This window comes from Rhinoderma darwinii, unplaced genomic scaffold (assembly GCF_050947455.1).
Source record: "Rhinoderma darwinii isolate aRhiDar2 unplaced genomic scaffold, aRhiDar2.hap1 Scaffold_923, whole genome shotgun sequence".
Classification (NCBI taxonomy): Eukaryota; Metazoa; Chordata; class Amphibia; order Anura; family Rhinodermatidae; genus Rhinoderma; species Rhinoderma darwinii.
Window position 1 is genome coordinate 56,296 of NW_027464496.1, and position 11,103 is coordinate 67,398.

The following is an 11,103-nucleotide window of genomic DNA, read 5'->3' on the forward strand; positions in this document are numbered from 1 at the left end:
GCTGAGGCTCTGCTCCTTTCCTGACAAGCTGATAAGAAGGAGTCTCCTCCTCAAAACTGCCATGTTACTACACAGGCTCTGCTCCTTCCCATACAAGCAGAAAACAAGGAGTCGTCTAATCTATACTGCCATGTTACTATAGAGGCTCTGCTCCTTCCCTGACAAGCTAATAAGAAGGAGTATTCTCATCTATACTGCCATGATACTACAGAGGCTCTGCTCCTTCTCTGACCAGCTGAGAAGGAGTCTCCTCACCTATACTGCCATGTTACTGCAGAGACCCTGCTCCTTTCCTGACAAGCTGATAAAAAGGAGTCTCCTTATCTATACTGCGATGTTGCTACAGAGACTCTGGTCCTTCCCTGACAAGATGAAAGTGGGAGTCTCCTTATCTATACTGCCATCTTACTACAAAGACTCTGCTCCTTCCCTGACAAGCTGATAATAAGAAGTATCCTGATTTATACTGCCATGCTACTACTGATGCACTGCTCCTTCCCTGACAAGCTGAGAAGAGGGAGTCTCCTTATCTATTCTGCCATGTTACTACAGAGAGTCTGCTTCTTCCCTGACAAACTGAGAAGAGGGAGTTTCCTTATCTATACTGCCATGTTGTTACAGTGGCTCTGCTCCTTCCCTGACAAGCTGAGAAAACGGAGTGTCCATATCTATAATGCCATGTTACTACAGGGGCTCTAGAAAAAAGGAGTCTCCTTATCTATACTCCCATGTTGCTAAAGAGGCTCTGCGCCTTCCCTGACAAGCTGATAAGAAGGACTCTCCACATCTATACTGCCATGTTACTACAGAGGCTCTGCTCCTTCCCAGACAAGTGGAAAAGAAGGAGTCTCCTAATCTATACTGCCATGTTACTACAGAGGCTCTGCTATTTCCATGACAAGCTGAGAAGGAGTCTCCTCGCCTATACTGCCAAGTTACTGCAGAGACTCTGCTCCTTCCCTGACAAGCTGATAAAAATGAGTCTCCTTAACTATACTGCCATGTTACTACAGAAACTCTGGTCCTTCCCTGACAAGCTGATAAGAAGGAGTATCCTGATCTATACTGCAATGCTACTATTGATGTGCTGCTCCTTCCCTGACAAAGTGAGCTGAGGGAGTCTCTATTATCTGTACTGCCATGTTACTACAGAGACTCTGCTTCTTCCCTTACAAGCTGAGAAGAGGGAGTCTCCTTATCTATACTGCCATGTTACTACAGAGACTCTGCTCCTGCCCTGACAACCTGATGAGAAGGAGTATCCTGATCTATACTACGATGCTACTACTGATGCGCTGCTACTTGCCTGACAAACTGAGCAGAAGGAGACTCCTTATCTTTACTGGCATTTTACTACAGAGACTATGCTTCTTCCCTGACAAGCTGAGAAGAGGGAGTCTCCTTATCTATACTGCCATGTTACTTCAGAGACTCTGCTCCTTCCCTGACAAGCTGAGAAGGAGTCTCCTTATCTATACTGCCATGTTACTACAGAGATTCTGCTCCTTCCCTGACAAGCTGAGAAGGAGTCTCCTTATCTATACTGCCATGTTACTACAGAGACTCTGCTCCTTCCCTGACAAGCTGAGAAGGAGTCTCCTTATCTATACTGCCATGTTACTACAGAGACTCTGCTCCTTCCCTGACAAGCTGGGGAGTCTCCTTATCTATACTGCCATGTTACTACAGAGGCTCTGCTATTTCCATGACAAGCTGAGAAGGAGTCTCCTCGCCTATACTGCCATGTTACTGCAGAGACTCTGCTCCTTCCCTGACAAGCTGATAAAAATGAGTCTCCTTAACTATACTGCCATGTTACTACAGAAACTCTGGTCCTTCCCTGACAAGCTGATAAGAAGGAGTATCCTGATCTATACTGCAATGCTACTATTGATGTGCTGCTCCTTCCCTGACAAACTGAGCTGAGGGAGTCTCTATTATCTGTACTGCCATGTTACTACAGAGACTCTGCTTCTTCCCTTACAAGCTGAGAAGAGGGAGTCTCCTTATCTATACTGCCATGTTACTACAGAGACTCTGATCCTGCCCTGACAACCTGATGAGAAGGAGTATCCTGATCTATACTACGATGCTACTACTGATGCGCTGCTACTTGCCTGACAAACTGAGCAGAGGGAGACTCCTTATCTTTACTGGCATTTTACTACAGAGACTATGCTTCCTCCCTGACAAGCTGAGAAGAGGGAGTCTCCTTATCTATACTGCCATGTTACTTCAGAGACTCTGCTCCTTCCCTGACAAGCTGAGAAAGAGTCTCCTTATCTATACTGCCATGTTACTACAGAGACTCTGCTCCTTCCCTGACAAGCTGAGAAGGAGTCTCCTTATCTATACTGCCATGTTACTACAGAGGCTCTGCTCCTTCCCTGACAAGCTGGGGAGTCTCCTTATCTATACTGCCATGTTACTGCAGAGACTCATCTCCTTCCCTGACAAGCTGATAAGAAGGAGTCTCCTTATCTATAGTGCCATTTTACTGTAGAGGCCCTGCTCCTTCCCTGACAAGCTGAGAAGAGGGAGTCTCCTTATCTATACTTCTATGTTACTACAGAGACTTTGCTCCTTCCCTGACAATATGAAAATAAGGTGTCTAATTATCTATACTGCCATGTTACTACAGAGGCTCTGCCCCTTCCCTGACAAGCTGATAAGGAGTCTCTTTATCTATACTGCCATGTTACTGCAGACTTGCACCTGTGGCGTGGCAAATGCCAAGATCCAACTTCAAGAGGATTTATTTTCCAAATGGTATAATGGCTAAGATCATGACTGAGTCTTGGAATACTGGTACTTTAATGTATTAAATGTAGAAAGTGCATACAAAGACAAAGAACACTTACGCATTTCAATCTTCGCAAGTTCTCAATCATGCATGGTTACAGGAAACAACAGGTCCATATAACTACAACACATTGAAATACGAGCCAATAAAACACATGAATCAATTAGTGACATCACATTACTATTAGTGTATTCATCTGAGCTGGAGTATACTAAATACCATAGAGACTAAAATATTCCATCAATAATAATCTAAAATATCCTGTCTAATATTGAGACCTTGTGGTTGTCTGGATCCTAAGGAAAAAATTCGAAATGCCTCATAATTCAATAATTTACTTCTGTGATCCTCATCTCCAGCCGGTCTATTAACTCTTTATATTTTATTTTAATCTAAAGTCTGTATGGTTTCCAAACTGTAAGTTAATGACATGGTGAGATACCGCAAAAGGATTGTCTTTGTGAGTGTTGCCAATATTCATACCGATGTAGATGTTTTGGTACCTTTAAATTTCATCGGTTTTGTAAATTGCAGTTATATCAATTGTACTTTGAATCAAATCTATCTGAGCGTTCTCTCAAAGCTGGTATTAATGAGCCTAATGTCGATCATGTCTTCTATACTCTTCACAGATAGAATAGGAGAATCCTGCTTGCGTATCTCTATCTATCACACATATATATATATATATATATATATATATATATATATATACTGCAGCAGCATGGAGGAGATTACGCAGCAGTAATGAGCAGTGTAGCTGAGAATATAACGCTGGGGTGCATAGAAATCTTACCAGTAGCCTGTGTCTTTCTCAGTCTGCTCCTGCTTTCTCCTCCTCCTGCTCCCCCTCCCTTCTCTATAGACTTGTATGCAGCATGTGTGTCTGCTGACTCAATATCTCTCTCTGCTTCTTCCTTCTGTTCCCCTACTTCCCTCTCCATAGACTTGTATTGGCAGTGTGTTTGTGTCTCTTCCTCTCTCTGCTCATCCCTGCTCCACCTCTCTTCTCCATAGACTTGTATGTAGTGTCTGTTTCTGACTCACTCTGTTTCTCTATACTCCTTCCTTCTTCTCCCCCTCCCCTTTCCATAGACTTGTATTGTCAGTGTGTTTGTGTCTCTTTCTCTCTCTGCACCCTCCCACTGCTCCCTTTTCCCTGCCCATAGACTTGTGTCTGACTCACTATCTCTGCTCCCTCCTCCTCCTTCTCCCCCTCCCCTTTCCATAGACTTGTATTGGCAGTGTGTTTGTGTCTCTTTCTCTCTCTGCTTACTATCCCTGCTCTCCCTCCCCTTCAATAGACTTGTATGGAGCGTGTCTATTTCTGCCTCACTCTCTCTCTGCTTCCTCCTCCTGCTCCCCTCCTCCGCTCTTCGTAGACTTTTATTAGCAGACAGTGAAGTGACACAACCCCGCCTTCTGCAGCTCATCAATTCTGCTCTATAACCAGGGATCAATTTTGCTGGACAACAGGGGGTGGACTGTAGATTACAGGAAGGGAGACACCTAGTGACAGTAACTTCACACTGAATTTGCATGGATGAAATTTTAACAGTAAGTAAATTATAAAGTTGATCTATGTCAGGTATACTATTAGATTAGAATAAATTCTTTTAAAAGTTAGTGTCCATGTAAATATCAATATGCTTGACAATACGGGCATGACCACACGTGGCGGATTTCCTCCGCAACTGTCCGCATCAATGCCGCACAGAATCTGCGTTGCAGATTCTGCTGCGGATCTGCACAAAATGTGCAGTAAATTGATGCGGACTAGCTGCTGCGGACTGCGGGAAAAGTGCTTCCCTTCTCTGTATCAGTGCAGGATAGAGAGAAGGGACAGCACTTTCCCTTGTGAAAGTCAAAGAAATTCATACTTACCGCCCGTTGTCTTGGTGACGCGTCCCTCCTTCGGCATCCAGCCCGATCTCCCTGGATGACGCGGCAGTCCATGTGACCGCTGCAGCCTGTTATTAGCCTGTGGTTGGCTGCAGCCGTCACTTAGACTGAAACGTCATCCTGGGAGGCCGGACTGGAGACAGAAGCAGGGAGTTCTCGGTAAGTATGAACTTATATTTTTTTACAGGTTGCTGTATATTGGGATCGGTAGTCACTGTCCAGGGTGCAGAAACAGTTACTGCCGATCGCTTAACTCTTTCAGCACCCTGGACAGTGACTATTTACTGACGTCTCCTAGCAACGCTCCCGTCATTACGGGAGCCCCATTGACTTCCTCAGTCTGGCTGTAGACCTAGAAATACATAGGTCCAGCCAGAATGAAGAAATGTCAAGTTAAAAAAGCAAGACGGATCCGCAGCACACATAACATGTGCATGACAGCTGCGGACTTCATTGCGGAACTTAGAATCTCCATTGAAGTCAATGGAGAAATTCCGCCATGAGTCCGCCACTGCTCCGCAACAGACAGAGCATGCTGTGGACACCAAATTCCGCTCCGCAGCCTATGCTCCGCAGCGGAATTTTACGCCTCGTCTAAACGAACACTGCTAAATTAAAGTGTAAGTCAATGGACAAACGGCTCCGCTGCGGATTAACGCTGCGGAGTGTCCGCAGCGGAATTTAAGTGAAATTCCGCCACGTGTGAACCCAGCCTACTACAACATACAGGAAACTAAATAGTGATCCCACCTTTATATTCAAAGGAGTTTTAGATACGATCCTAGCAGATGGTGTAATCATGAGAGTGTTAAATGACAAAATTAAGGATTACCTATTAATCCCTCATCCAATCACTCCTATATGCCAATCCTTGCCCAAAATTCATAAAGAAACAATTCCTCCATCCATGTGTCTAATTGTAGAGGACATTGGTTCATTGAACAAAAGATTGGTAGCCTGGGCGGATGATATGTTACAACCATTGGCTGAAGATATACCGGCTAATTTGAAGGACAACAAACATGTCCGGCAGTCACTGGGTCAGATGAAGTGGGACAAATATTGTTGGATTACCTGTGGTGGTGCCTCGCTTTATTCTCGTATACCACAAGAAGGATTTTCTGTTACAACCTGTGGTTTATCTATTGAGACAACTTTATTCATTCAATGGGGATTATTTGTTGCAAATAAGGGGAGCGTCTAGGGGCACCAAGTTCTCCCCATCTCTTGCAAATTTGTATATGGCGTGGTGGGAGGAGCATTTGATTTACAATATGGATAATCCATTTTTGGGTAATTTCACTTCATATGGTTGTTACCTAAACGACCTTATCATTATATGGGAGGGTCGTCTATGTGACGTGCCAGACTTGGCTTATTATATTAATAACAGTACAATTTATAATTCACTGCACATTCAGATCTTCACAAGATTTAATTTCTTCATTTGTCATTGACAGAATTACTACTAAAACATTTAAAAAACTGATAGCATCAAATACACCTAAGAGGGAACTCGCAAGATCTAAACGTAATTGCTCTGAAATCTCATTTCGGGTCAGAACACAATAGTGTAAAACGCAATTTAAAATCTACAAGGTGCCCAGATTGGACCCTGGTCAGGGCAAGGGAAGAGGAGGATAAAAACAGAGAGGGAAATCTTTATTTTGTAACCGGACAGAGGTTTTCATAATCCTATGTTCAGCACTGTATACAGTGAGGAGTTTAATCCCATAGTGTCAGATCTGCAATATCCAGTACGTTGCTTGTACTAAGGGTTCTCCTAAAAAAACGCGTCAGAAAGCATTTGTCTAGTATTGGCAGCACTCACATGGGCAATCCTTCTGCGCTACTTCGCCATTTCACTAACATACACACAGGCTTTAAAATCAAAGGAATGGATTGAGTTAATAGACCGGCAGGAGATGAGGATCACAGACGTAAATTATTGAATTGTGAGTTTTTTGGGGATTTTTTCATTAGGATCCTGGCAAGCACAAGGTCTCAATATTAGACAGGATATTATAAATGATTATTGATGGAATATTTTAGTCTCTATGGTATTTAGTATACTCCAGTTCAGATATATGGTTTTAATTAGTATACTAATTGTGTTGTGATATCACTAATTGATTCATGTGTTTTATTGGCTCGTATTTCAACAATGTGTTGTATTTCTATAGACCTGTTGTTTCCTATAACCATGCATGATTAAGAACATGTGAAGCTCAAAACACGTGTCAGTGATTTTTGTCTTTATATGCGCTTTCTACATGTAAATAATAATAATAAATTCTGCATTTTATAGTCGTTCACTCTGCTGGATTTCCGACTTTTGAAACATGTTACTGCAGAGACTCTGCTCCTTCCCTGACAGCCTGATAAGAAGAAGTCTCCTTATCCATACTGCCATGTTACTACAGAGGCTCTGCTCCTTCCCTCACAGGCTGATAAGAAGAAGTCTCCTTATCTATACTGCCATGTTACTACAGAGACTCTGCTCCTTCCCTCACAGGCTGATAAGAAGAAGTCTCCTTATCTATACTGCCATGTTACTACAGAGACTCTGCTCCTTCCCTGACAAGATGAAAAGAAAGAGTCTCCTTATCTATACTGCCATGTTACTACAGAGACTCTGCTCCTTCCCTGACAGCCTGATAAGAAGAAGTCTCCTTATCCATACTGCCATGTTACTACAGAGGCTCTGCTCCTTCCCTGACAAGATGAAAAGAAGGAGTCTCCTTATCTATACTGCCATGTTACTACAGAGGCTCTGCTCCTTCCCTGACAAGCTGATAAGAAGGAGTCTCCTTATCTATACTGCCATGTTACTACAGAGGCTCTGCTCCTTCCCTCACAGGCTGATAAGAAGAAATCTCCTTATCTATACTGCCATGTTACTACAGAGACTCTGCTCCTTCCCTGACAAGATGAAAAGAAGGAATCTCCTTATCTATACTGCCATGTTACTGCAGAGACTCTACTCCTTAACTGACAAGCTTAGAAGAAGGAGACTCCTTATCTATATCACCAAGTTACCACAGAGGCTCTGCTCCTTCCCTGAAAAGATGATAAGAAGGAATCTCCTTATATATGCTGCCATGTTACTACAGAGGCTCTGCTCCTTCCCTGACAAGCTGATAAGAAGGAGTCTCCTTATCTATACTGCCATGTTACTACAGAGACTCTGCTCCTTCCCTGACAAGCTGAGAAGAAGTAGTCTCCTTATCTATACTGCCATGTTACTACAGAGACTATGCTCCTTCCCAGACACACTGAGGAGTCTCCTTATCTATACTGCAATGTTACTGCAGAGACTCTACTCCTTCCCCAAGAAGCTGAGAAGGAGTCTCCTTTTCTATACTGCCATGTTACTACAGAGAATCTGCTCCTTACCTGACAAGCAGGGCAGAAAGATATTTAATTTGGCTGCTCTGTAGTGAACAGAGAATTCCTATGCAGAGACCTGGCTATGTGGAGAGAAGCTGATCATCGTGTCCACCAGCATTCCTCTCATAAGGTAGATTGTCACATCGCTATATATACTTTGAACACCAGGTGTCACCGATTTGTAAGTAAATGTTAAAACTCATTACTGGATCAATGTTTTTGACAGCATATACATGGAAAATATGCCGGGACATCTCTCTTTGCTCTCTGTTGTCATAATAAAATTTGATCTGAGTGTTAGCAGCAACTTTTTGAAATGACAAAACCTTCTATAGTGGAGAAACCAAGAATTCAATGAGTGTAAGCAGTGTGACGTAAGATCTGATTTCAATGTCTCACCCAGTCTCCTGTAAATAAATATTTAAGAATACTGAACTTTTAATGTGACTTTTCAGAATAAGCGGTCATTTAATAATTTTTTTGGCCATTATATGACTTGTATTCTGCATTTTTTAGCAGTTTTTCCATCCACAGGCACTTTCTCGAATTCTCAATTTACTCTGAGCTAGTGAGCAGAGCCTAACTGCTTTGATGTCTCTCCTATCTCTAACCATCTCATATATAGAAGCTGCTGGAGCATGGAGGAGATTACACAGCAGCAGTGTAGCTGAGAATCCAGCACTAGAGTTAGATAAAACGCTTATTAGGAAGCTGCCGTGTCTGTATGTGTGTCTTTCTTACTCTGCTTTTGCACCTTCCTCCCCTCTCCATAGACTTGTATGGACAGCGTGTCCTCATTTCCTTCTCTGCTCCTGCTTCGCCCTCCCTTCCACATAGACTTCTATGCGCAGCATCTCTCAGGTTCGTAACTAGGAAGAACTGGGTCCCATAGCAAACTTTTGACTAGGACCCCCCCTGCACAACAACCCTCGCCCTCCAGGCAATGAACATGAATCACTTCTCTGTGCAATGTAAATATACAGTTCAGCCGCCAAGTGTTCTCTTATTGACCTTTAGTGACAGGGTTACGAAAATTGTAAAAAACATTTAAGGATGGATATTTTATCTTTTTTAATCACTTTTTTCATAGTCATAATACTTACTTAAAAAAATATGACCTGAAACTCAAAGCTCCGGGACAGGAAAGCCTTGTTTTCATCTGTTCTTGCAAACTTTTAAAGTGTAAAGGGGAGGGGTGAGTATAGAGCGGAGGGGCTACTATAGAGGGGAGGGGTGAGTATAGAGGAGCGGGGTGACTATAGTGGTGATGGGTAAGTATAGGAGAGGGTAACTATATAGGGGAGGGTGACTATAAGGAGGAGGAGTGAGTATAGAGGGGAGGTGTGAGTATAGAAGGGAGGGGTTACTATAGAGTGGAGGGGTGAGTATAGAGGGGAGGTGTGAGTATAGAAGGGAGGGGTTACTTTAGAGGGGAGGGGTGAGTATAGAGGGGAGGGGTGACTATAGAGGGGAGGGTGACTATAAAGGGGAAGGGTGAGTATTGAGGGGAGGGGTTAGTATAGAGGGGAGGGGTGAGTATAGAGGGGAGAGGTGACTATAGGTGTGAGTATAGAGGGGAGGGGTGACTATAGACGGGAGGGTGACTATATAGGAGAGGGGTGACTATATAAGGGAGGGGAGAGTATAGAGGAGCGGGGTGAGTATAGAGGGGAGGTGTGAGTATAGAGGAGAAGGGTTAGTATAGAGGGGATCAATATCTGTACTCAGAGAGTTATCACTGTGTTTTATGTGGTGTGACATAGGACTGCAGGTAACATCTACCACATTATCTGTAGTCAGAGAGTTATCACTGTGTTACCTGTGGTGTTACATAGGACTGCAGGTAACATCTACCACATTATCTGTAGTCAGAGAGTTATCACTGTGTTATCTGTGGTGTTACATAGGACTGCAGGTAACATCTACTACATTATCTGTACTCAGAGAGTTATCACTGTGTTATCTGTGGTGTTACATAGGACTACAGGTAACATCTACTACATTATCTGTAGTCAGAGAGTTATAACTGTGTTATCTGTGGTGTTACATAGGACTGCAGGTAATGCTACTACATTATCTGTGCTCAGAGCATTATCACTGTGTTATCTGTGGTGTTACATAGGACTGCAGGCAACATCTACTACATTATCTGTACTCTGAGAGTTATCACTGTTATCTGTGGTGTTACATAGGACTGCAGGTAACCTCTACTACATTATCTGTACTCAGAGAGTTATCACTGTGTTATCTGTGGTGTTACATAGGACTACAGGTAACATCTACTACATTATCTGTAGTCAGAGAGTTATAACTGTGTTATCTGTGGTGTTACATAGGACTGCAGGTAATACTACTACATTATCTGTGCTCAGAGCATTATCACTGTGTTATCTGTGGTGTTACATAGGACTGCAGGCAACATCTACTACATTATCTGTACTCTGAGAGTTATCACTGTTATCTGTGGTGTTACATAGGACTGCAGGTTACATCTACTACATTATCTGTACTCAGAGAGTTATCACTGTGTGTTATCTGTGGTGTTACATAGGACTGCAGGTAACACTACTACATTATCTGTACTCAGAGAGTTATCACTGTGTTATCTGTGGTGTTACATAGGACTGCAGGTTACATCTACTACATTATCTGTACTCAGAGAGTTATCACTGTGTGTTATCTGTGGTGTTACATAGGACTGCAGGTAACACTACTACATTATCTGTACTCAGAGAGTTATCACTGTGTTATCTGTGGTGTTACATAGGACTGCAGGTTACATCTACTACATTATCTGTACTCAGAGAGTTATCACTGTGTGTTATCTGTGGTGATACATAGGACTGCAGGTAACATCTACTACATTATCTGTACTCAGAGTTATCACTGTGTTATCTGTGGTGTTACATAGGACTGCAGGTAACATCTACTACATTATCTGTCCTCAGAGAGGTATCACTGTGTTATCTGTGGTGTTACATAGGACTGCAGGTATCATCTACTACATT